Consider the following 5,599-nt stretch of genomic DNA (forward strand, 5'->3'; position numbering starts at 1 on the left):
CATTTTTCCCGAACACTGCCTTGAGTGCAGCTTCGCTTCTACCATCTATTTCGATATTCAACTGAGACACATTTTTCCCGAGCATTGCGTTGAGTGCCGCTTCGCTTCTACCATCTATTTCTATTCTATGAGAGAGAGCCTTTTTCACATGTGCCACGTGGTGCTGCAAGAAACATGCTTCGAACAAGGAAACACCATCTTGCATGAGCCAAGTCCAAAGGGCATAGATTTCAGTCTCCACGGGAATTCGTGACCAAGAGGTTGGCATGCACAAAGTGAATAGGCTAGCGGGGGGGAGTTAAAGAGCCTATCTCAACAGGGGAGAGAGAGAGAGAGAGAGAGAGAGAAATATGCTTTGCAACCCTAACGAGTTGTTCATTTCCTTATAACTCTATGTATACGTGCTCCAAAACCTCAAGGCTTTGTGCCTTCTCCAAGCTAGCCTTGCTTCCTCGCAATGACACTTGGTTACTATTGTTGGATGTCCTACCCAAATGGCCATTTCTGCCAATCACCAATTCAACCACTAGCCATCATCTTGAGCCTTACATGCCTTTGGCCAACATAGCTTGCTCCACCGCGTGCATAGCCCGCCGCCCCCGCTACATGCTAAGGCCTAAGCCGGTGGCAGAGGCATCTACATTGGGTGTGACAAGCAGGGCAACCCAACAACAATCCATTGCTATGAACAACATTGAGCCTAAGAAGCTCGGAGCTGAAGACGTGCAACTACTCGGAGCTAGATCTCTTTCTGCGAGACAAGCTGCATCGTCTACCACCAGCACGTCAACTCAAAGTGGTAGTCGCCTACCACTAGCAGGTCTACTCAAAGTACAAGGTAGTAGGCCACATGCAGCCTTAAATTTCGGTCCCTCCCTTGGCCATGCGGTGATATCTCCTTCCTCCGGCAAGTGTGCCCTGCAGACACACACACACACACACACACACACACACACACACAGGTGTTGCCGCCATGCAAACTTGCCTGCCACATTGGCATCCCCAATGACTGAGACCTTATGCATTGCCTGTCACTTTATGGACTTGAATGTTAGGCACACTTTCGACTTGAATTTGGGCATCAAATAGTGAGGGCACTGAAGGTAGTCTAGAGCCATCTCTCGGACCGCAGCCCCAAGAGAGCTCAACAAGTTCTCTCTGCCTTCCATTCTCACACGAGTTCGATTCACATCAATGCTCTCCTACAGGTAGAGCTCGCGTTACGGAGTCGCGTATGATGCGTTTTCATATTTTGGAGAGAGAGAGAGAGAGAGAGAGAGAGAGAGATTGTGGCCTTACAAGTTAGGGACTTCGTTAGTAACTCTCTCTCTATCCCCCCTCTCCAAGCTAAATAGTTTCAAATCAACCCATTGGAGCTGATGGCAGAGGTTGGCTTGCAAGGAAGCTTAATGAGGTAGGCGGGCGGTACATATACCCTTTCTTGGATGCTCAATGCTCTCCTACAGGTAGAGCTCACATTGCGTCATGTATGATGCGTTTTCATATTAGAGAGAGAGAGAGAGAGAGAGAGAGAGAGAGAGAGAGAGAGAGAGAGCTTACGAGTCGTTTAGGGACTTTGTTAGTAATTTTCTCTCTCTATCCCCCCTTCCCAAGTTGAACAATTTCAAATCGACGCATTGGAGATGATGGCGGAGATTGGCTTGCGAGGAAGCTTAATGAGGTAGGTGGGCTGTATGTATACCCTTTCGTGGATGCTGAAAATGTTACTACATGAGGGTTGGAGGATTGCAAGTCTTGGGTCACAGCGTGAGGGATGCAAGCTTCCAGCTCTTGGATTTCTCCAACTCATGCGGCTTGAACAACTTCTTCTTCTTCTGTGCTCTCTCTCTCTCTCTCCAGGTGTCTCTAGTGCATGCAGGTTAAGAGTCATAAACTTTGAAGACTATTGCAGCCTTTGGCAACAAGGCAAAGCCGTAAGCTTCGTGCAACTGAGGGGCTCACTGAGGAACAATGCGCACGCACGCACACACACACACACACATAGAGAGAGAGAGAGAGAGAGAGAGAGAGAGAGCAAGGGTTTGAGGGTAAGACGGGCCAAGCCGTCGCTGAAGACAGCATCGTTTTACTAGTACTACTTAAAGGGAAAGGGGTACTCACTTATTTTGGGTACAAAGAAGAAGCTCATGATAGACAAGTAGATATCCTATTGCACTAAGAGAGAGGTAGATGCTCCATCACTATTTGATTATGAGACTCCAACAATCGCCAGACGCTAGAAAGGACTAAAATCCTAGCAGCTATCAAATCACCACGAACGAACAATGTGCAAGCTTGTAGTGGAGAGCCATGCACCATCTATTGAAGCAGGCCAAAGGAAGGACATGTCATCCAACCATCAAAGAGAACTATCGCAAAGAGTAGGCTATCTACTACACAACCACCACGTGCCACTAAACTAGAGGTGCCAGCATATCGAATCAGAATCAGACCACCAAATTTCCCCCACATGAGAGGTAGGAGGGCGGGCCTCTCCTGAAACGCCAAAAATGGAGGGGGGGGGGGGGGGGGGGGGGGGGGGGGTACTGGCATGACGAACAACCGTGGGCGGGGATACTGGGCTTCCCTCTAGGGGCACACCTAGCTCCTCAGCCATAGCCCCTTCCCCATAGTGGTAACATACCCAACATCGGCCACCGCCTTGCGGCAAGCCTCCATGAGCACCTGGCCTGTGCGAGCCTTGTAGACAACAGAAACCTAGCTACAGGGCTCTCCCAATCCTTAAAATAAATAATCGTCACACATACATACATATATATATATATATATATATATATATATATATATATATATATATATATATATATATATATAATTATAACAAAAAAATTACATATTCTTGCCATGCTCATGACAAGCCATGACAGCTTTAGAGGATCATAGTTACATTGGCTAACAAGGGAGCCACCCTATGACAAGGAATAAGTCCCCCAGCTTTACCCATCCAAGTCAATTCTGCGGAGCCCAAGACACTCAGCAGAGTTGATTTGTTTCCGAATGGCAAGGATAGCTCCTTTTTTTTAAACCAAGTACGCGCTGTGAATTGATTAGAAGAGTCCAAAAGCATTACATCTGGGTGCCCAAGGAAGGGGCAGAAAGATAGAACATACATTGATACAAAATCTGATGGTCCTCCATGAGGGCTCATCATCTATAATAAAGAATAATTCAAAGACCTACAGTCTATCAATCTCAGCCTGTAGTTGTGAAATGAAGAATTGGGCGTTTGCATACTTGACTGCAAGGTCGTTCACATCATCCACCAGCCCCATTAGCCAGTCATGCATTAACTCCAGGGTGCCGTTGTCGACAAGATGCTGTTGAGCTTGCGGGCTCTAGAGGCAGTAGAACTCCATGGCATCGCCCAGAACTGCCATCCGGTTTCGATAGATCCTCAACTGAGACATGAGGAGGGTGGAGGCCTGCACATTACATCCAAAGAAAATGCTTTTTAGATTCTGATGAGCCCCAACATTACCATACAGATGATTATTCCTATAGGTCCACAGCACCCACAGAAACTTAGCTCTACTCCTCTGCCAAAACTCATGAAGAATTGTGGTCCCCTCCCCTAGTAGAAATTGCTTCCAACTAGGTACATATCCCAAGGTTTTGAACAAGGGGGCAAGAATTCTGAGGTTAGAGGGGCAATTGATGAACAAATGTGGTATGTCTTCTAAATGCTGCTGGCATCTGGGGAAAATCCCATCACCCAACTCAATATTTCTCTGTTTCTCTCATGTCCACAGGGATTTATGCAGAATTAGCCACATCAGAACTAAAAGTTTGGGCTGGATATGCCTGTGCCAGATGGAGGAGAACTTAAAGTTCCATTGTTTTCTATCCCATGACACGTGCCACCTGCGGTTCAGAGTGACATGTAGGGGAGGGTCACAGGGCTTGATAAGGTCAGGAGGGATAGTAAGAGCTACACCTCCCTGCCAGCAAAGATCTTTACTGGTAGGTTCTAGATTTGCCTCAAAGATCCAAGAACTCTCCAAAGGAAAATCAGAGATCCTTCTTTCTATGAGGAGCACCTCCCAAGGTTGAAGTTGGAAATGTGTGAGGAGTTGGTGACCAGTATACCAAGAGTGGGAGTCAGGATTCCACAGGTCCATCCATCTTTGTAGTCCTTTTTTATGAATTCTCCTTGCTGTCCTCAGTTGGGCTGCTGTGATAGGGGGGATTGGGGGCTTAGACCACCAGATAGACTCATACTTCAGGATGATCTCCCCTTTCCTAGATGTCGAGCTGTACCTTAAACTACTTCTGTACCGATTCCATGCCTCCCAAATTGACTTGATAAGGTGAGATCCCACGGAGGAGACAGGTTCTGAGCCAAAGAAAATGGTAATCCATGGTAGATCGTTCCACTTGGAATCACCTTTGATGTGAAAAACTTTCAGATTTCTGAACAAGAGTCTAGCCCACTCTGCCTCTGGGTGGTCAAGAGCTCTTATGACCAGTTTGGAGGAAAGTTTATCCGCCCATTGGCCAAGATCTCAAACGCCCAGACCTCCAAGAGACTTAGGCAGGGTGCAAACATCCCACTTGACTTTTGCAGCACCTCTTTTAAAAGGATCCCCAGACCATAGGAAATTCTTGCACACTTTGATTGCTTCCTTGATGTGGGAGTCAGGAGGACGCCAGCAACACAGAAAGAATAATAGGTAGGCAGATATGAAATGGTTAAGGACCAAGACCCTTCCCACTATGTTAGCTTGGAGACCAATCCACCTATTCAGTTTGCTTCTGAACTTGTCCATCACCCATGCCCATCTTTGCCTCATGGTAACTCCGAACCCTAGGGGGATACCAAGAAGCCTAAACACTTGTCCATCAGGAACCTTGGTCTAGCAGCCATTGAGGGATGGGGGAATAGGAGGCTCTCACTCCTATTTTAGCATGATTGATCCTCGAGCCAGAGGCTGAGCAGAAAATGTCTAGAGCCTCCCAGAAGTGTTTCAAAGAGTTCTCCTCATTCTTGAGCAGTCCATTCGTGTCATCTGCGAACTGAGAAAGGCAGAGCTGTTTGGAGGTGCCTGACAAAGTGATACCCTGAATGAAGCCTCTCTACATCCAGCCTTTGATGAGGCAGTTAAATCCATCTCCAGCTATTGCAAAGAGTAGGGGGGCCAAGGGGCAGCCTTGTCTCACTGACCTGTTCAGAACGAATGCTTCTGAAATCATCCTGTTGAGGGCTACTTTTGCATGGGCATTCCCGAGGAGCGTTTTGACGAACCTTAAGAGGTTCTGGCCAAACCCCATGTGGTGGAGACTTTCTAAAATGAAGGACCATTCGAGTCTGTCGTAAGCCTTGTCATAATCTACTTTAACAAATACGTAGTCCTGCTTCGTTTCTTCAGCATATTCAACCCCTTCCCAGAGGGCTATGACAGCCTCAAGGATCCTCCTACCTTTGATAAACCCTTTCTGCTCCTCATTAAGCCATTTTGACAGATGGATGGAGATTCGATTAGCAACAGACTTTGGAAATCCTTTGTAGGCTGAGTTGAGCATAGTGAGGGGTCTCCAATTGCTAAGATCTTCTTTTGGCCCTTTTTTGTGGAGAAGCTTT

The 5,599-nt window shown here is 47.0% G+C and overlaps 1 pseudogene; it reads right to left on the reverse strand.

Annotated features, from left to right (window-relative positions):
* Window positions 1-3,197: 3,197 nt before the first annotated feature.
* On the reverse strand, window positions 3,198-4,811 carry LOC147418343 (uncharacterized; annotated as a pseudogene).
* Between the last annotated feature and the right edge of the window lie 788 nt (window positions 4,812-5,599).

Source organism: Adiantum capillus-veneris, chromosome 30, assembly GCF_014529385.1.
Source record: "Adiantum capillus-veneris isolate H3 chromosome 30, ASM1452938v2, whole genome shotgun sequence".
Classification (NCBI taxonomy): domain Eukaryota; kingdom Viridiplantae; phylum Streptophyta; class Polypodiopsida; order Polypodiales; family Pteridaceae; genus Adiantum; species Adiantum capillus-veneris.